At 38.5% G+C, this 21,399-nt stretch overlaps 1 protein-coding gene across 3 annotated transcripts in view; it reads right to left on the bottom strand.

Annotated features, from left to right (window-relative positions):
- The window catches only part of LOC131063904 (uncharacterized), a 57,555-nt gene extending 39,844 nt beyond the window's left edge, over positions 1 to 17,711 (bottom strand). The window contains exons 1-2 of one of the 3 annotated variants that reach the window (XM_059218467.1): positions 17,552 to 17,711; positions 3,951 to 4,385 (exon numbers count right to left, since the gene is read on the bottom strand). The gene's annotated coding sequence lies outside the window, so the exon portion shown is untranslated. The remainder of the gene's footprint in view (positions 1 to 3,950; positions 4,386 to 17,551) is intronic. The other 2 variants (XM_059218468.1, XM_059218466.1) reach the window with 2 other exon arrangements.
- Positions 17,712 to 21,399: the final 3,688 nt, after the last annotated feature.

Genomic DNA, 21,399 nt, shown 5'->3' with positions numbered 1-21,399 from the left:
TCCCCGACAGCACTCAAAATGCAAAAGCTAACTAACAAAACCCTAAAAGACCTAGAAAACAAACCCTAAAAAGCAAAAAAAGCAAGGGCCCCCATTTGCAATGGGGCGATGTGTGAAAACGTCACAACAGGTCCCCATTTGCAATGGGGCGATGTGTGAATACGTCACAACAGAGCCGCAAGCTGAAGTGTAGTGGGGCTGAGGTGTCTCTATATTCTGGCATCCATCCCTATTTAATTCAAAATTTTGTGTTGAACTTGATTTTGCTCTCAGGAGGTACGTGTTGAATGTGAGGCAAAAGTGTCCATCTGTAAAAAGAAACCTGCAAAAAGAATATGGCAAACAAAAACTGACAAGGAAAGCTACTCTTCTTCTGGCTAGTCTTCTTCCAGCATGCAATGCTCCTTGTGCCAGTTCTCGATTTGTGCAATTGTGGGCCAGCTAAAAGTTTTTGGTTCTTGCAGCTTACTTAATGCTTCCCTTGTCTTATTATCCATTGCATTTTTAAATTGAGCATTAAATTCATGATACAAAGAATCAGCTTCTAAAACTTTGTCAATAATCAAATAATATGTGTCCTTTAGGGGTTGATTTCGTCATGTAAGTTAATTTAATGCTAACTGTATGGCCATCTCAAAATCCCTTTTCCAATCCCCCAAGGTTTTTATTTGATTATCCCTTCCCAAGATTTTGGGAATTGTCCAATGCTGTAAATCTTTGAAAGAATTCATTTTTCCCTTTGATGCTATCTCACGACCTTCAATATAGTGAAGTTCCCTAATCATTACATTATAGTTTTTCCATGTAGCTCCAATGATTAGGGAGGCTAAAGGCAGGTTCTTCATTGCTGAAAATAATTCTTCCAAAATTGTAGCCCTAGGTTGCCATGTAGTCCTCAAAGGCTTAAAGAATGTGGCAAGGTCCTGCATTTGCTTATGGACCTAAAAAATGTGTTGGTAGGAGGCATGAAACTCATCCAACTTATTTAGAATTTGCCCAAGTAAATGCAACACTGTGTCCCTCATGACACCCAAACATTTCTTTTCTTTTGATCTTGGCCAAATCCAACATTCTATCATTATTCTTTATCACCTATGCCAAGGCCCCATTTTCATCACTCAACATCTCAAGATCAAAAATGGAGGGGGAAGGAGCGTCATCAAATTCTCCCAATTCAACCTACTTGTGTTGTTCTTGGGGAGGAGGTTGCTGCTCAATTATTATAGCAGAGGAAGATTCTTTCATCGCTATCTCCTTTCTCAATCTAATGTTTTTCATATATAATTGATTGACAGAGGCATTGAGAGTTGTATGCTACTTCTTCAATTCTCGTGCCTCTTCTCTTCTTCCTCTACCACTGCCTGTGCAAAAAGTGAGGAGTGAACTGCAATTGTTGCTGCCTCAACAGCTGATGTACCTTTCAGTGTTCTCACAATTGCATCCCCAACCTTTTCCCAAACCCCAAAAAGAGTCTAGGTATATTTGTGCTTGGGGCCTTAGACCATTGTGCCAATGCCTTTATACTAGGATGAAACCCAATTCCATGAGTACCAAATTCCTTGGCATAGATTGGGTCCTCCTATTTCATTACTTGATCTAAAACAAAAATTTGTTCAACATCCCATCCTAGGACCAATAACATACCACTGTTCTTAATCATCTTTCTTGCCTCATCCAAAGTAATATCTACATTATCTTTGTCAAAATCTTCCATCTCATCTTCTAACAGCTCCTTTAACTTGCTTGTAACCAAAAACTCTTGAATTCAGGAGTTTTGATGAATTCATCATCTAACAAAAACAGAGTAGTGGCTATTATCCTTTCATCTATTGTTTCATTCCTTGGAATTGTGGTTGGGATAATAGTCCTATTAGCATCTAGAGGCTCATCCGCAAAATCAATATCCTGGAAGATATCTTGAGGAGGGGAAGAGGGAGGTGCTCCTACATCTTCTTCATCATCCTGAATCTCCACGAAATCTAGTGGAGTAACTCTCTCCTTTTCAAAATGCTTCTCTTGCCTTGTAGGAAGCTGGCTTTTTGGGGGCTCCTGTTGAGAAGAAGCTGGCATATGTGGCTCTTGCCCTAAAACTTGCTTTCCTTTCCTATCATAGGCAACAACTCTTGGAGGTTGGTAACCAGGCCTCTCTTCTAGTACCTGGCCAGAAGACTCTCCTTGTGCCTCAACAAAAATTGTCTCAAAATTTTGCAATTTGTGGTACATCCTCATGGCTTCATTTGAAATGTTTGAGCAAAATCCCCTGAAGCTAGGGTCTCTTTGTTTCCTCTCCTTTTCAAGCCTATTGAGGATATCCCACTTATTCCTGTTATATAATGCATTTTGAGGAGAGCAATTTCTTATCAAATCCGCATACTCATAATGCTCATGAAAACCTCTTTTCATTTCATCTTGTTTACCCTGAGGTCATTTATATACCCCTCAGGATCATATTCTCTAGCTTTCCCACTCTGCAAGCAGCAGTTGTCCCTCAAAAACTCCTACACTTTCTTAATAGTATCACAGTCGATTACAAAATCTCCACATATGGTATACCTGGGAAGATGAGTTCCCTTCTTCTCAAGTCGAACCCATTGTCTTTTCATCCACATTAGTTGCCACATAAATCCAATAAATGCAATCCTTGGAGAGTCAAAAATTGGCAGCCTGTGAGGTGCTTGAGAGCATCCATAAACTCTAATTGTATGATCTAAAAACAAGAAAAAAACACCAAAATTGTGGGTGAATGCATCCTCAGGGAATCGCATATCCTTTGGCCCTCAGTATTTTCATAATGTTATTGGGGATCCTCGAGCATTGGAGCCCACACCATCTCAGAACTTTCATAACAAAATAGTCGAAGAATGCCAGATAATTTGACCATCTGGACCCCTTATCCCATACTTGGGTCCATCTTTGCACTGGCCACCTGCCACCTTCTTTAGGATAAAACATATTTATGTTCAAGCTAGGGACCTGTTGGTGTTTTTTTTATGCACGCTCAACTCAGAATAAAATACCCAGAGATATCCTATTCTCTCTTGATCATTTTTTTTTATGTGATAAACAGATGGACTATGTGATAACAAAGACGACTCCAAAGTTCCAGATTCATGCGGATAGTCTTGATTCGTTGTGATTTGCTGGAAATCTCAAGGGGGACTTGCATAATTGTTCAAGTGAATCAATCAAAGGATTCTATTGACTGTTGACACTTTTAACTTTCTTCTTTCTTGGAGTGATTTTGCAATAGGCTCTTTTGATCCTACTTCTACTAAGACTTGGAAAAAAAAGGAAAAAGTATGAGGATTTAGGGAGCTACATCTAATCCTAATCTAATCCTATGAATTCAGGAGACGGAAATTGCAAAAGTGGAATTGAAAACCAATCCTTGCTTCGCCAAATTCAACAACTACACAAGAACATTGCAATCTTCTAAGGAAATCCAAAGATTTTCATATCGCTTACATTCACCAATATCTTGAACAATGAATATAGCAATAGAAGTTAAGTTTTTGTTATTGGTTCAGGCTAACTTTGCACGATAACTAAAAATCATCCAATTATCAAAAGTATGAACACGTCATTCCACATTAAGCAACTCTATCAAATCCTTCATTCCATCTAACAACTTGAAAATGAAATCTATTCTATGGAGAGCCAAGAAACCATGCTAACTTGCAAAAGTAGACAAAAATTCACCAACAATTGAACAATGAATTGTGCCTTAGCACTTAAGAAGCATTATTACAACAATTTCTCATAAATCTCTCTCTTTACAAATGAGAGGAGGAGGGCTTATATAGCACCCCATTACAAAGCAATGGCCCAGATTGATCCAAGATCAACGGCCAAGATTAACAGATAAAACCCTAATTAGGGTTATTTGGAAAAAAACTCTTTTTGACCAATTGAGAAAATAGGAGTCACTTATTGAGTCTGGTTCATTGCACCTGGACATGTTTGACTTGGAACCCTTGGATTGGCCGATTGATGACTAGGATGCCACCTCAGCTTACCTTGCAGATTTCATTCCTCATCACGAAGAAGTGTTGATGCCTTAGGCAATATCTTTTGATCCGAAGGAAATTCAAGATGATTAAAACATCTTCTTCATTCTCATTGTGTCTTAAACTTATCGCTCCTTGGTATGGAATCTTTTGATTTTGGATTTCCAAAAAAAATCCAAGGTTGATGTAGAGCTCTTCATCCTTGTATGAATTAATCTTCTTGAATGTCTTGATGGGGTGTAAATCCTTCTTCTTTGTTCCTTTTATCCTTGGATTCCACCTTGAAGCATGAATGTTGTCCTTTGGTCATTTTCCAATTGGTTCCTTTGTTTCATCTTCATCTTTCTGGAAATCTCTTCCTGCGCTAACATTGATCTCCTGGAAATATGAAAAGTTTTTAAGTTAGAGAAATAAACTTGAAGTCTACTTGACGAATTTTCGAAAAATAACTCTGATTTTCTGACTAGATTTTTTTGAAATTAAACTCAAAATCAGACTTAATCAAGTTTGAAATTGAAAAATCAGAGTTAGTAAACTTGGAAATTATGGAATTAATGTCTGATTATGAATTTAGAAATGAAAATCAGACTTTAGGAACGTTCTGGAAATTGAAATCAAACTTGGGAAAACTGTAGAAATTATAAAATTGAGTCTGATTGTGAACTTTAGGAATGAAAATCAGACTTTGAAAAGATTATAGAAATCAAAATCAGACTCAGAAAAACTCTTGAAATCGTGAAATTAAGTCTGATCAGACTTGGAAAAAGATTCTTGGAGCTAAAATCAAATTTAGAAAATTATGGAAATTATGGAACAAATTCTGATTTTGAGAATTTCTGCCCAGAAGATTAAGAAAACATAAAAAAGCAACACCCTGTTCTTCTGATGAAATTCGAAAATTTGACATGGAAAACCTAAGCAAAGGCCTGATTATCAGAATTTTAAAATAAAAGAGGGAATTTTGAAGACCAAAATCTATAAATTCTGCCTTGAAAATGCTTCAGACCTGCAAGAATTGAAGAAAATCCACAAAGAAAAGCTTCTGATTTGTATTTGAAAGCCTCAATTCTTCCCTAGAATACGTTGTGAACCTGCAAGTATACTTGAAATCCACCTAATAATTTTGGAAAAGTTCAAATTCCTTGAGCATGATAAAAAAATTGTGAATGGTAAATTTGCCAAAGCCTATACTTATAGGGAATTCGAACTTGCTCTTGCCTTGTTTTTTGTTTTCAAAAGTTTTGATGAATTTTAATGGGCAATGTATGTAGTCAAGTTTTGGCTTTCAAATCGAACATTCCTTGTGTTTTATTGCTTTTGTGTTTTAAAACTTATTGCAATTTACTTTCTTTGCTTACTTCTAAAAACCTTTTTGCTTTATTTTCTTTTTAATTTAGCCAAGTTCAAACTTTTTCTTTCATGAGTTGGGCGAATTTTTCCTTGTACTCAGCTTTTTTTTTTCCTCTAAATTTTGCCTAGGCGGACTTTGATACTAGCGAAGGAACTTTTGACCATAGCATGGACGGACTTTGCAAGTGTGCAAGGAAGATTCACCATGAGGTAGGGCGGACTTTGCAAGTGTGCAAGGAAGATTCACCATGAGGTAGGGCGGACTTTGCAAGCACATAGGAAATATTTCATGTTTGCCACACTTAACCAAAATTCTTATTTTTTCTCCCAGCACTTAGTCATTCTTCATGCTTACTCCTTGGGCGGACTTCTCACTTAAATTGAAAATTCTATCATGCCAAGGATGGAGTTAATCACCTTTATTACCCCTTCTTGGGTGGACTTCATGATAGGATTAGGAAGTTTTCCACTTGCCTTGGTCTTCAATTGAAAATTTTCCTCTTTCCAAGCAACCTCCATGATTTGAACAAGGAATTTCGACTTTGGTTTCAAACTTAGCCATTTTTTTTCAGATCTTCAGCTTAGTTTTTTAGGAACACATCTTCTGAATTTGAAAACTATTTCACAATTGGTGCATTATCGATGAATTCCTCTAACTTGACACATCTTCTAAACCTAAAACCATCCAAAACCTCAAAAAAAGCAAAAAGCAACTTTCTATTTTTAGGAAAAAAGCAGGCCGAAAAAGCAGGTTCCCAAATTGGCCCCAAAATGCCAAAAACAAAACTTTCTAAATTTAGAAAAAAAGAAAAAAAGAAAAATTTCCTAAAAAAAACAAGTTGTCAAAATTGACCCCGAGAAATTGCGATTTTACTCCTTCAACCCATTTGAGCCCATCTATAGCATCAAAACATTCTTTTGACCATTGCTTCATTTTTTAGCTCTGATGACTCCTCGAAATTTCACAAAACCCTGACTCATTTGCAAAGACGAGAGAAATTGGAGACAAAATGCTAAGACGCTAGAACCCTAACCTAAAAGCAAAAAAAAAGGGAGTCCCCATTTGGAATGAGGCAATGTGTGAAAACGTCACAACAGGACCCATTCTGTTCTATTTTGGAAAAGAATTAAATGGCGTAGGAGGGAATAATATTTGAAATCTACTAAAATCTAATCATTTTTTACTCTCGTTAAACCCTCATGCAACTTATCTTGTACATATGTGGCAAAATCATTTGATTGGGGATGTTGGATCCAAATTGCTATCATCATCATTCCTATAGGCATCTTGGTTCTTCCTGCATCAATTCCCAAAACTTGGCACAGAGCATAGCATGTTTTCACAAAATAATGCTCAAAAGTGACCAAACCGAGCGGCTCTTACTCTGACTAAAGCAAATAATTTCTCCCGCTCATACAATTTTTTCTTGTATCTTGGCACTTCTTCTTTCCTCAGTGCTACCCTCTTCCTATTATGTTCATCTTCCAATTTACTCAAATCAATCTCCTTCAAGGCATTTCTAATCAAATCAAAACAAGAAATTATTGCTTCCTTGCCAACATCCACCAAAAATTTTCCACCAACAATTCTCATAGTCATGGACTCAAGGTGATATTGCTATGATAAAAACCTGATGAGTGCAGGCTCCACAAAAACATTGGGGCCAGGTCTAGCACCCAGGGGTTTGACGCAGGTGCATCTTTGTCCCTATTTCCATAGAAATAATAGAAAATGTCCCACCCCCTACCTGTAGTGAGTGCATCCCCACACTTCAAACATTTATCAGAAAATACCTTCCTCAAGGAGTCTTGCATAGTTGACCCCTTAAATAAATCCACCAAATCTTGGTGGAGACCTCTTACGTCTTTCCCTTTTTTCTTCTCCATTTCAGCTAGCTATTCTTCAATTTGCTGGCCGAGGGTTTCAGTGCTCACATCCACAGCAATGGGGTTTGTGAAGGTGGCAAGCCTTGAGCAGGTGGTGGGGTTTGGACAGGAGGCAGAGCTATAGCCTTTTTGGAAGAGGAGGCTCTCTTTTTCCTTGGCTTCGAGCTCTCTGCTTCAGCGGGTGGGGTTTGCTCAACAACAAGCTCGTTAGAGATTTAAGTTTGCAAAAGGAATAACGACAATCGAGGTGGCCTTTGTTATTTGTAGAATGGCGGATTTTTTCCTCCTAGGTTTGGAGCCTTCCCCTTGCTCGAGAGTCTTTTCAACAGTTGGGTCATTGGTGGCTTTGCATTTTGGGACCATAATTATCAGCTAGGGTTTTAAATTTTCCTCTTTTAAACAAAGAAAAACCCTACAACCAATCTATTGAGCTTTTTGACGGAATTACAGAGTAACAAGTTACAATGGCTACTTGTGTTTTTGATTAAGGTAAAAACAGGTTTTAAAGGGGCCCCGAAACCCTTTACAAAATATCCTTACGAGATAAAAGCATTAAGAAACCAAAAGGAACATACATAAGAAAAACCAGCATAACAACTAGAAAAAACCAACAAAAAATCCCCAAAAAACCAGCGATAACCAGCCAAACCAGACAAAGCACAGAAAAGGAACTAATTTATGTTTTTCAGGGCATTAGCCAAGTTACTGCTAATCCCATACAGATTTTTGATATTATCCCTGAGATTAGGGATTTCCTTAGCAGACGTCGCAACAGCTTTCTTCACACTCGCCCTAGTTCTCTTTGCCGCTCCACCAGGCGTAGCTTCCCCGCTCCCAGTCTCGATAGCATCTTCATCAATGTCGAGGTCCACCACCGGTTTGGGAGAGCTGGAGTTTTCAAGGACCTTAGAAATATCCTCTAGGTTCTTTGTAACAGCAAACAAGATATTCGGAATCATTCCCAACAGGTTTTTCATTGCCACTTTACCTTCTTCCAAATAGTCAATCTGAGCAGCCATCTTTTTAGCTTTTTCCTCCATGTCCTACATCCATTGCTTCTAGTTCCTGTTGTCTTCCTTTCTTTTCTCATCCATCTGCTTCCCATTTTTTTCCAAATTCTTCAAAAATTCATATGTCCATCTGTCAAAACCCAATCTAGCCTCAGTAAGGTTTTTGAGGTTATCCAGGAATAACCCTTCTCCAGCACACTCCTTATCCTTACTCAAACTATCCTTAGCCGTTTCCTTCTCGGGTTCCTTATTCTTCTCCCTCTTAGAATCCATATCTTTTTCCTCATTATCTTTATCATCCTTATCCACCATAGGTTGGCTCTTGTCATTGCCTAAGCTAGCACTGTGAATTGGACTATCTTGGTCGGACACGTCCTCAGCTTCATCTTCCTCTGCACCCACGTCCTCATCTTTCCAACTTTCCTCACCTCCTGACTCGTCTGTTTCCATTTCACTGCCATCTTTTCGAGTTTCCTCTGTGTCATTCTTGTCGTCTTGGGTTTTCATCCCAGTGGCGCTCTTGCTTTTTTTGCTCTGAATAGACTCTTCCTTGCTGGGTCCGCCTTCCTCCAGTTTTCTCTTGCCTTTCCCTGGAGAAGCAGACAACCTCTTGTTTTCCTAAATGGGAAGGATTTTGCAGTGCTCATAAATGAGCAGAATGAGGCCACAATGAAGCATCGAGTTCGAGGGATTCTTGTTGTGTTTGTTGAGAGACCTCGACAAGGACCTGAAGAGATAGTAGGGCAGGGAAACCCTTTTCTCATGCCTGAAGTGGTTTAATAGCACAAAGTGATATGTATGGGCCCTAGTAAAACGACCCTCAACTGTTATGTATTCCATGATAGCATTCAACACCCAACCCCAAATTTTCTTGATGTTGGAGGCATCATAATAACCCCCCGTAGCTTTACCAATTTTAGCCCTCTCCTTTTCCTTACACGGAAAAAGTTTAACCGCATTATTGGAAACTTTAAGATCTCTAAAACAATTGAGCCCTAAGTGGGGCATACCTGTTATAGTCACAATGAGGCCCGCATCCAATTTGAACCTCACACCATGGATTTTAAAAGACCCGTTACTCCAATTTTCAGTTATTTTGGAAACTGCAAGATTAACCCTACCTTTATCGTAATCAACCAACTTCTCCATAAAATTTGTCAAGGACCCTTTTTCCAACTTCATCCATACTTTTGGCATTTCCTTCCATCTGGAAATGTTGCCTAGTTCCTCCCTCCTTAGATCCCCTCCCATACTCAATTTCAGACTTTCACCTCTGTTCTTCTGCAAACTCAAAGCTTTCTTCCCGTTGTCTCTCGAAATTTTGAAAATGATAACCCACAAAGTGTGTAGAGTATTAATATCTTTGATTGCGATTCTGCCACTTTGCCAAGTAATCATAACCTTTCTATAAAAGCATAAATTACTCATTTCAACTATCATAATTATGCGGTCCTTCTTTCCCCGTGAATCTATCCTTTCTTAGGAGATCTTTAATACTAAAATTAATATTATCTTCCCCGATAGTTTGAGTTTTGGAATTAACGCCTAGGTTCGCCAAGCCATCCACAACCAAATTTTTTTCTCTAAAGGCATGTTCAATTATGATAACTTTAAAACTAGCAATAATTTCTCTAGCTTTCAAAATTATGTTTTCTATAGACCACAATGGCTCGGTTTCCCCCTTCAAGCACTTGATAATATTTAGTGAGTCTCCCTCCAACCATAAGTTGTCATGATTTAGGTTCTTAGCAATAATTAGAGTATTCAGAGCAGTTGAAGCTTCAGCATAATGACTGGTTTGACTACCCAGAGGGCCAACAACCACCACTAGGCAACTTCCAGCAAAATTCCTGACAATGCCCCCATAACCAGCTTTACCCGGATTCCCCTTAAACGCCCCATCAAAGTTGGCCTTTATCCATCCCTAAGGTGGAAAGCACCATGCCAGACCTTCCCTACCCTTCTCCTTATTGGATTTGGTTGTAGAAAGGTTCCACCTGTCATTAAAGTCTTCTTTAGCAACTAGACCATGATCAGTACCATTGAGACATTCAAATATACTTCTGTATATTTTATCCACCACAACTTCAGAGTTAATTTTTATCCCTAAAAATCCTATTGTTGTGCTCCTTCCAGATGTTCTAGATAACATTAGGTAAAGTAAGTTTCCAAAGCTCCACAATCTTAGAGTTGGAATTAGGACAGTACCATTGCTGCCAGGATTCCCCGAGAGAGTTCGGAAAAAACCCAGATCAACTTCCACCTACTAAAAATAATTTTCCAAATTTCCTCGCTGAAAGTACACTGGTGGAGAATATGGCAAGCAGACTCTTCTTCACTGCAACAAAGAGAACACCTGTTAGGAAAACAAATCCTCGCTTTTGAAGGTTGTCCAAAGTCAACACCTTGTTTTGGATAAAGATCCAAAAAAAGATATTAACTTCTTACTCCACACTTTAGCCCAAATAAGAATCTCTTCCATAACTTTGTTGTGGATAGCCACAACCGAAGACAGAATAATTCCCATCCAGAGTTTCCCTCCAAATCAAACTATCCTCTTTGTTGTCCCTCAAATTTTAGAAGAAAGCAAAATCTCAAGAAACTTTAAACCCGGACAATGCTGGCTAAACTCAATCCAATTCCCATTTCTCCAGTAGTCTCTAACCAAACCCACATGCCTGTTTTTGAACCAATCTTTCCAATCATAAAGGATTGGAATTTCCTCCAAAGGTTTATCCATAAGCCATCTGTCTTCCCAAAATCTTATACTTCTACCATTCCCCAATTTCCACATTCTTCTAGCAGCAGCCCACCTTTTAGCCAATTGAACTGCATTCCAAATTGCAGAGCCTTCAACAGTAAAAGATTTATCCAGAAATTCTTCCTCAGAAGGTTGCATATGAAGATATTTCTTTCTCCAGATTAAATTCCACTCTCTTTCCTCCACTTTCATTCTCCAGATTTGTTTTGCTAATAAGGCATTATTCATAGAGCTTATATTCCTTAAACCCAACCCCCTAGAGGCCTTGGGAGAGCAGATTTTATTCCAAGCTATAACGGGATTTCTATTCTTGTCTTCCACTCCCGACCAAAGAAACTTTTTTTGGATTCTTTCAATTGCCTCCGCAAACTTTCTAGGGATTTTAAACAGACTGAGAGCATAAATAGGCAAGTTTTGGAGAGTAGCTTTAAGCAGCGTAACCTTGCCCGCTTGACTAAAGACAGCCCCTTTCCAACCTGCCAGTTCAGAGTTGAATCTGTCAACCAACTTAATCCAGAAATTATCCGCAGGCTTAATACAAAGGGGAAGCCCCAAGTAAGTAGAGGGAAACTCAGCAATTTTACATCCAAGAATTCTTTCAATCCTTAATTGTCTTTGAACAGGGGTATTGATGAAAAACAATGAGCTCTTATCCCAATTAATTTTTTGGCCAGAAGCAGATTCATAAATATCCATAACATTCTTCATATTTTTTGCTTCCCTAATAGTAGCTTCCCCCATGATGATCGATTCATCAACAAACTGTTCATGAGTACAAGTAATATTGGACGAAGAAGGTTTCAGTCCTTTGAGATTACCTTCTTCCACATTTTTAAAAATAAATCTGCCCAAACTTTCAGCTAAAATAGTAAACAAGATAGGGGAGATGGGATCCCCCTGTCTTAGACCTCTAGTGCTTTTGAAGAAACTTGAAGGAGATCCATTGAAAATAACAGCAGATGAGGAAGTTTCCATCAATTGAGAACAGAGTTGAATCACTTTTTCTCCAAATCCAAAGGCTTTCATAATCCTAAAAAGAAACTGCCAATTCACTCTATCATAGGCTTTAGACATATCTTACTTAAGAAAAAAGCCCTAATTTTTAGCAACCGTTAGAGAGTGAATATTCTCATGAACTGAAATAATGGAATCCAGAATTTGTCTACCGGGGACAAAACCATTTTGCTAAGCAGAAATAATTCTGGGAAGAATATCCAGCAATCTTGAAGTGAGAACCTTACACAAAATCTTGTAAACAGAATTACAAAGACAAATAGGTCTAAACTTATTGAGAGATTCAGCTCCAGAAATCTTCGAAATTAGGACAATGAAGGTCACATTCAATTCTTTTAAAAGCCTTCTAGAACCAAAGAATTCTTTAACTCCTTTACAGATATCAGTCTCCACAATGTGCCAAAAGGATTGGAAAAAGAACATTGGAAAACCATCCGGACCAAGAGACTTATCTCCCTGAAAAGAAAACACCGCCTTTTTGATTTCCTGACTAGAAGGTATTCGAGAAAGATATTTGTTGTCTTCCTCAGTCAAGGTAGAAGGAATAGCCTACAAAAGGAGGTTTTGATTACTGACGTCAAGATCATCCACTTCTCCCAAGAGGTTGCTAAAATAATCCAGAACTTCCTTTCTTATGTCATTATCATCCGTTAAAATCCCCCTATTACAGGATAACCTGGATATCCTGTTAGCCGCCTTGTGCTTAAGAGCAATTAAGTGAAAAAACCGGGTATTTTTATCACCTTCCTTCAAACACAAGGCTCTTGATCTTTGTCTCCAGAATGTCTCCTCATTAGAAATAATAGTGTGGTATTTAGACAACAAACCATTTTCCACAGATCTCAAATCTTTTGAAAGCCCGTCCTCTTGGATTTTATCTTGAACTTCTTTTATTTCAGTTTTGATTTGGGCTTTACTTTTGAAGATATCCCCAAAAGTCTCTTTGTTCCAAATTTTGATTTTAGCCTTTATAATATTGAGCTTTTTGGCTATTCTATATAAAGTCGTTCCCTCAACCTCAGAACTCCACCAATCAGCAACACAAACTTCCAAAGATGGATGGGATAACCACGCTTTTTCAAATCTAAAAGGGAAATTTCTCTTAGCAGAAAAAGAATTGGCAGTAAAAGAAATAGGGTAATGATCAGATCCAATCTTAATAATAGACGCCAAAGAACAACTATACTTAGATAACCACTCAGAAGAAATTAAAGTTCTATCTAACTTAACTTGAATAAGATCAGCTCTAGTTCTTCTATTAGTCCAGGTATAGTTGATCCCTTGGAGATCCACATCCATAAGAGCTTGATCATTGATGAAGTCCATAAGATCTTGTTTCCCATCAAGTTGCAAGGGGAGGCCTCCCATCTTCTCTTCCTCTTTAAGCGGAGTATTGAAATCTCTCATTATTATCCAGCTTTTATCAACAAAATTTAGTTTGTCTTCTGCAAGGCTTCTCCAATATTTAAATCTCTCAGCTTTGGTATTAGGCGCATAGACATTAGTGATAACCCAAACAAAGTTATCCTTGATATGCTCAAGCAACACAGAATTCCTATTGATTTCAGAAATGATTTCCTTACCTTTAATAGTTTTTTGGTTCCAAAAAATCGTTGTTCCTCCAGAGGCACCCTCCAAACTAGTTCCTATAACTCCATTATTTTTAAAAAATCTAATCCTTTCCACTTTATCCTTACACATCTTAGTTTCCTGAACAAGGACCACATCCGGTTTATGATCTCTTATAATATTATGTAACACATCCTGCTTGTGAGGGGCATTCAACCCTCTTATATTCCAGTAAATTATCTTCATACTTTAACTGGGGATAGAGCTAACTCGATGGAGCTCTGTGTTCCATCAGCACAGTTCTTCCAACTTTCTTGTTCCCTTTGATGTTTTCGAGAAGGTCTCCCTTGCTTTTTGTTTTGGCTTCCAACATCTGCGTTTTTCCTATTCTTGCTTCTAGTTGAGATACCTCCATTGGGTCCTTCCTTATTCGATTTTCCCTCTTTAGTACCGAGAATCCTAAGATTTCCCTCCAGGGCCGCCATTTCCACACTATTAGATGGGGTTTTGCATTGAAACGGCTTAGGGCTTCCATTGGTTAATAACAAAAGAGGCTCAAAATCATAAATGTTGTAATCTTGCGCTTCATTGAAGTCTTCCTCGTTTGCTTTTGAATAAGATGAAGCAGAAGCATCGTCATTGGAACTCTCCTCTACTTTATCCTGACTGACAGGCCCTCCCTTCTGGTCCTCTGGATCATTTTTTTGAGCATTTGCCTCTATCCTTTGCTCTTCTTCTTTGGTACTTTCTATTTGATTATTAGAATAGGCACAAGCAGGTTTTTCATTATTACTATTCGCATCCTTCTTCGCCTCATTTTCCAGCTCAATCACTTCCTTATCTGGAACACACTCTACTAATGGGTCTTCTCTCTTATCTTTCGTTTGCCATTTCTGCTTCAAACTACTATCACTCTTGCTATTCTTACTCTTCTTAAGCTAACAAGATTTTGCCCAATGACCCGACTTTTTGCAATGAAAACAAGCAAACGGGAGCGATTCATATTCAATCGCTTGGGTCCATTTCCCTAATTTAGAAATAATCTCAATAGATTGGGGCATATCCGTCGTTTGATTAACATTAACACAGATACGGGCAAAAACCAACCTTGATTTAGCTACAGTCATTGGATCGATCGAGAGAAGTTCTCCAAAAGAACTCGCTATCCCCTTGAAGACTTCCTCATTCCAGAACTCCAACGGAAGGCCCGGGAGGCGCGTCCACACAGGCGCCGACACAAAAAAGGACTCGTCAAGAGAAAGGTTTGGAGCCCATTTCTGTAAAGCCAAAGTTGACTTGCCGAACATCCATGGTCCTTCACATAGAGCTTTATTCATATCTTCTTCAGAATTAAAAGCAAACGAAAAAAAACCCCTAGGCAAAGCCGCCACATCCACTTGACCCTTGAGAACCCATTTCCTCCTTATAAAATTCCTAACAACATCGATGTTAGGCCTAAAACCAACAAACCTTCCAACTAATGTCATAGCTAATCCAAAGACAGTAAGATCAACTAGCTTATCCGGAACAGAAATAGCGACAACCCCTGTTGCGGGATCAGAAATATTTTTAACTTCCGGTAGCCCTGATTTTACCAGCGGCTTCACTGAAAAAAGCGAAGACCATTTTTTACCCTTACCTCTATCATGTGGGTCCCCGATTTTGGAATCTTTGTCTTCCACCGATTTGACTGCCTCCTTGTCCCCTTCAGTACCTTGGGATGCCTAGAAACTAGCCTGATTGCCATTTCCACCCACAGAAAGACTGCCATCCCCAGGAAATCCGCCATTCCCAGATTTGAAATTTGAAATTCCCGCTCGCCGCTCTCCTTGCCACTCCGCACCCATGTTAAGCTCACAATGGCTACAATGGCTACTTGTGTTAGGAAAGCTTTTCTACACAATTTTGTCGCTGCAAATCGCCTTTGGTCGCTTGGAAATCTTCTTCACTCAATCTCTCAATCGTTGGGTGAACAAATGAATTGCAAAAATCAACTTTATTTCTTGCGAGCGGCTCGAAATTCATCCGCCATTAATTTTATTTTGTGCGATCATGGTGAGTTGTGGGCTTCGAAATTTGAATTTTACCGTTGATATGGAAATGGACGGCTACAATCTCATTCTGACTCCATTTGACTACCGAGGTGGCACCCTTCAATCCTCATCATCACAGCCCCTTGGCCTTCTTTCATGTTCCTCACTACCCCTCGTCACCTTTTTTCTCTTTATTTTCCATTGCGGGGTAGACGGGAGTGCCTTTTCTTCTTTAGTATCTCTCCCCCCTAGCCCATAGGGTATTTTATCCCTTGTTTCTATCTCGCGGGATAGAGGGAAAGAATTACTCTTTGCTTTTATCATTCTCCACTATCCCGCATCATTATTTCTTCCTTTATCTCTTTAGAGTGGGAACACGGGAGATTACCCCCTTTATTCTTTAGTTTCACTTTTCCACTCCATCCCGCAGCATTATTTTAACTATGATCTAGACCGCATGGGGATGAAAGGATAACCTTTCGACCATATATCATTTCCTCCCCACTATCCTGCAGCAATTTTTTGGGCCTCTAGAAGCCTTGCGGGATAGAGGAATAACATCAAAAGCTTGTAACCAACCTCTCCCTCCAGCCCACATCTTACACAGAAAACCATGCGAGGTAGAGAGGAAGAATTTCCCTTTTCTGAACGGCACCAATCATGGCCTCGCTTTCCCAGTGTTTACTTAATCATTTAAACTTCTTTGTGGGATAGAGGGGTAACATCATTCTGAACACAATTAACCATTCCCACACTCCCGCAGTATCATTTCAATTACTGGGCTAACTACACGGGGGCAAGGGGATGAATATGAGATAGAGCCACAAACATCCTCCTGCTGCACTGCAACATACTTTGCTTCCTAAAAAGAGGCTCGTGGGGTAGAGGGGAGACCATCACTTAAGTGAGACAAATACGCACATGGTCACTATGCACTTAAGGGTCAGGGGGTTCATGAAAGACATAGATGCTAGGACAATTCGAACCCTAGGCAAAATAACAGACGACCCATGAAGAAAAATTAACCGGTGGAAATGTAAACTTGTCAAAATGCGGGGGCCGGTAATCAAACGACTTCAAACCCTTAAAGACATACTAAAACACAGATTACCCACTCCAACCAGTCAACACCAAAATAAAAAAGGGAAAGGCTAACGCCTAGGGCAAAACAAAACAACCCAGGACTTGGACAAAATTTTCAAAAACCCTAACCCTACAAAGACCCAAAGGAGAGAAATACCAGCAGAACTGTGGCACATTTTGACAGTCCTAACAGAATGTTTGGATCAAAGAAAGTCAGCCAAAAGCAAATGCAAATCTTGTGTTTGGCTGCCCACCCAAATTTTATTTATCAAAAGGATGTCAGGGGCTCTCGATGTGTGTACTATTGTATACAATGGATGACATACAAATACGATGTGAATTCTCCAAATGTTTGGTGCCATTTATTAAAAAAATTATCTATGCAGGCCGTCCTACCAGAGAAAACCTTTTTGCTAGAAAAAAAAGGAGAATTTTCACCAAGCAGGCAGCTAATAATAAGCCAGGTATATCCCTTATAAAAGCATTGTTGCTAACGTGACACACCAAAGAGGATAAAATTGAGGTACATGAAGCAGTGATGAAATAAATAAATACAAAGAATGGAGAGGCATATTCACAGGAAACCAATTATGATGAATTATATTTTGTTTTCATTTAAAATGGAACAAGCCCAATCAGGATTTTTTAAATCCGGTTAATTTGACCCAAAAAAAACACATGTTTAGAAGAATATCGAATCATCCGCACCAACAATTCTTTCAGAATATGACGATAAATAGAAAGCTTGAATAAGCACAGATTTTACAGACATATATGAGGCTAACAACTCAATTCTGCCGGTTCCTAATTATTTATGATGAAACCAAAAAATGGTACCTTCCAAACATGGTAGAATGTTAGATTGCAGCGAGCATTGTGCGGATCCGCAACTTAAAACTGATTCAAACAATCGTCATACAGATTGCAGCGGTAACGAGATTTAAACGAGTTTCTATAATGTGAATTTCCCAAAGGTTTTACCGTTTCATTCATTTATATATTTCGAACCTTCGCCTAATACCAAAAACAAAAGTTACTCGATATTTCAAATATAGAACTTTTTATTAGAATTAATATTAAAAATAAATATTTTTTAAACAAATAATAATTATCGTTGAAGTCATAGTAATTGGAATTAATACTGAAAGTAGATTTAGTTCAATTAGGTTTTTTAATGTATTAATTAGTATATAAATTAGTGTATTTCTTATATGGAAGTTGGTACACAATTTTATTTTATTTTAATTTTATTCAGATATATCTAAAGTGTCAAATGCGATCTTCAATATCTACTACTAAAATTATGTGTAATATGTCTACCAAACTACAACCTCATCCTAACACAACCATATTGTAATCTAATTTAAGAATGAATTGTTGTAAATTATATTGTTTGTGTACTCCTCCAAGATCGTGGAATGGAATGCATATGTCATAATTAGATGTACATGTGAATGGAACACTCTCCTAAACACTTGGCAATATTGGTTGTAAGGGACATAATGTGAGAGTTTACATTGTAAGGTACCATTAAACACATTGCAATTGCATGGAAGTGGTGTAGGAGGAACATATAATGGGGAGTTACATGTGAGGAAATCCTTTTTGGGGTTTGACTTTCCAAATGGGGCAAGTGGGTTGGCTAATTTATCTTATGCATGGACTGGTGATCGTAGTTTATCTAATAGTTGGGGTTGTTTTGTCTTAGAATAGAATTGGGTGTCACTTTTAGAGGGAAAGGTCTTAAAACTTCAAGAAAAACTCTTGGAAATCTCAAACATGTGGAATGAGGAACTACTTGCATGTTGATAAATTAGCTCATGGTTTTTAATTAACTATTTTGCAATACCACTTGGTGCTTTTGTGTCTTGCTTGTCTATATAAGCAAGCACTTGGCTAGTGGTATGTAGTAGGTGTATGTAGGGTTATGATGTTAGATTTATTCCACAATTAAAGAGTGTTTCTTTCTTGTTATTCTTGGTTGTAACATTGTAGCATTATGGCGTGAGATACATGGTTGCTTGTATTTGTAGATTGATCATATGATGAAGAACATGTCTTACAAGAGATGGTGAGATCTCTTGATATAGCACAAATAAATTTCTTATTATGTTGTACACATGTTCAGTGTTATTATGATGAGTAGTGAAGAGGGGAAAAACCAGCAAGGTGAGATTAGATGGCTAGTATTCAAATAAAGCATTCAAACACATAAAACACATAAACATAAAATGACAATTTATACCTTGCTAATTCTTGCCTTCTCCTTCGGATTGGACCTTCGGTGAAGTGAAGAATGTGCCCCTTCCTCACTTGAGTGGAGTGGTCCTTGATAGGTGTGTGGAATGCTCTCCAAGTGCTCAACAAGATAGGTTTGATAGGATTTGATAGGATTTTGATAGAATTTTGGATGGCTTTTGGATGGATTTGAATTGAAGGATTAAAGGAAGAAGAGAGAGGAGAAAAGAGCAGCATGAGGATGCTATGAGAAGAAGTGGATCCATTGTGAGGAAAGGATCATCCAACTTATAAATTGGAGGAGGCCAATGAAGGGCCAAGATTGATTTGATCATGAAGGGCTGAAATTGATTTGAACTGGAAGGCATGGATCAAGGATGCCTTGGGAAAATAAACAGGAATATAAAATTCCTTAGGGAAAGGGGGGAGAAATTTGAATTCAAAATGAGGAATTAAAAATTCCAAATAAGGATGCATTGAGGGATTCAAAGAAATTTGAATTTCTTTGAGAGACTCAATATTGATGTGACATGAGTGAGAATATAAAATTGAAGGATAATGATAAGCATGATTATGAGAGATTCTAGAAGGATTAATTAGGTTGAGTGGGATTAGAAAAAGTGATTTGTAGGAATCACATGAATAGGTTAATTAATTAAAATTAATTAACTGAGTGGGTGTTCACATTAAACCGCCCCCGGTCTAAGGTTTGTCACTGGGTTCCCCTGTTTGGTTTGCCTCTTTAGTTTTCCAGCAGCACAGGGCGTGTAGGACAATTGTTTGCATGACGTTACTCCCTCGGTCCGCATTTGGCATCTAGTTTTTGGAGCAGCGCGATAGTAACAAATGGCAAGGCGTGCTGACTGGTTTCCTTTTCGAGGCCCACCTTTTAGCGCAGTAAGCAAGCGATTACCCGCATTTCTGTAGTTTCTAACATCCTATCTGTGGTTAGTAAAATCTTTTCAATTCGTGGCAATATGAAGACTGTTGCAGGCGAGAAGTGGAAGGGGTTGTTTTGCTGGGTGTGATCTTCAGAGTGACACGACATGTTTTTTCTGTTAAGGGAGGTTATGCCTTTTTGGCGTGTTTTGGGAGCTGTTTTCAGGAGTTGAGTGCTCTATTTATGATGGTTTTTTCCCTATTGTTGGGGGTTCAAAACTTTTAAAAGAACAATTAAGTTTACTAAGTAGAGGTTTTCAGCCTTTAAAACTATTATTGTTTGTCTGAAGAAGGTTATTCAAATTGTGCCTGTGGCCTTTATGACACCTCTTTCAGTATGCTTTGATGGTCTTTTATGTGTTGTTCTGTTAGAATTCCAATAACTTTGGGAATATATCTATCTAAGATTTTGTCGATTAAACTATGTTTCGCACTTGTTATCTAGTAAATGCATGATGAGTATTTCCTTATGTCGCAAAGAAATTTAATTGTATCTTTGGTTATGTTCTTGATCCGGACTTGTAGATTGTTGAATGGGCTTATGAAAGTCATATGTTTTTTGAATTTTGTATGCTCATGTCTTTTATGATCTAGCGTATCGCCTCAGTAGTCTAGTTTTTACTGTTTTTAAGGTGTTTCTTTCTTTCCCTTTCCTCAAAGCACCAAGGAAGAGTCAGTTTCTCAATCCCGGAGGTCATTCAGTGAAACCTGGGCAAACGGTCCCCCACCACTGAATTTCCCATAAAGTTGTTTGTTTCCAAAGTAAAATTCAAAGTCAACAGTTCTTTTTCTAGCACGCCCGATGGGACCAATTACTTCAAAATATATTTCTAAGCTAGTTTATGAGTCATAGGCCTGTCACCAGGAGTCAAATAGCTTTAAACCCTCACCTTCTTTTTCCTCCATTGATGACCGTCCATTCAGCCACAGTTTTGCCTTCTCAGGGTTTTCCCACAATCATACACGCTGTGATGGCACAAGTTCCTCCCAGAAATTTTGTGACTTGGGATAATGGTAGCCCCCTCATTCCCCTAATTCCACCCATGGTTTGGGGAGCCATCCCGACAGCCACACTTAAGGTCGTTCCTAAGTTCATAGGAGAATGTCATAAAACCCCTGGGGAGCATCTGCAAGATGTAGCTACTGTCTGCACTGTCCATGGTATCACCGAGAAGAACGTAGCTCTGAGGTTGCTCGTAGCATCTTTCAAAGGAAAAGCTTTGGACTAGTTCATATCCTTAGGCCCTAGCACTATAGGAGATTGGGATTAGCTGGGAGATCGTTTCTTTCAAAGATTCTCAGATAAAGCTGACAGATCGTCCTTAATGCACCAACTCATTATAATAAAGAGAGCTCTGACCGAAGCACTAACTGATTTTAATCTGAGATTTCAATGAACTTGGCAGAGGATACCGTTGTCTGCTCGTCCTCTGGCGGATATGGCTTTTGTATTCTATCTAAAAGCTTTCAATTCTGACATATCAGTGATGATTCAATCTTTAGGAGGT

Source organism: Cryptomeria japonica, chromosome 3 (assembly GCF_030272615.1).
Source record: "Cryptomeria japonica chromosome 3, Sugi_1.0, whole genome shotgun sequence".
Lineage (NCBI taxonomy): Eukaryota > Viridiplantae > Streptophyta > Pinopsida > Cupressales > Cupressaceae > Cryptomeria > Cryptomeria japonica.
The sequence above is the reverse complement of the archived record's forward strand: the minus strand, read 5'-3'. Positions and strand labels throughout refer to the sequence as shown.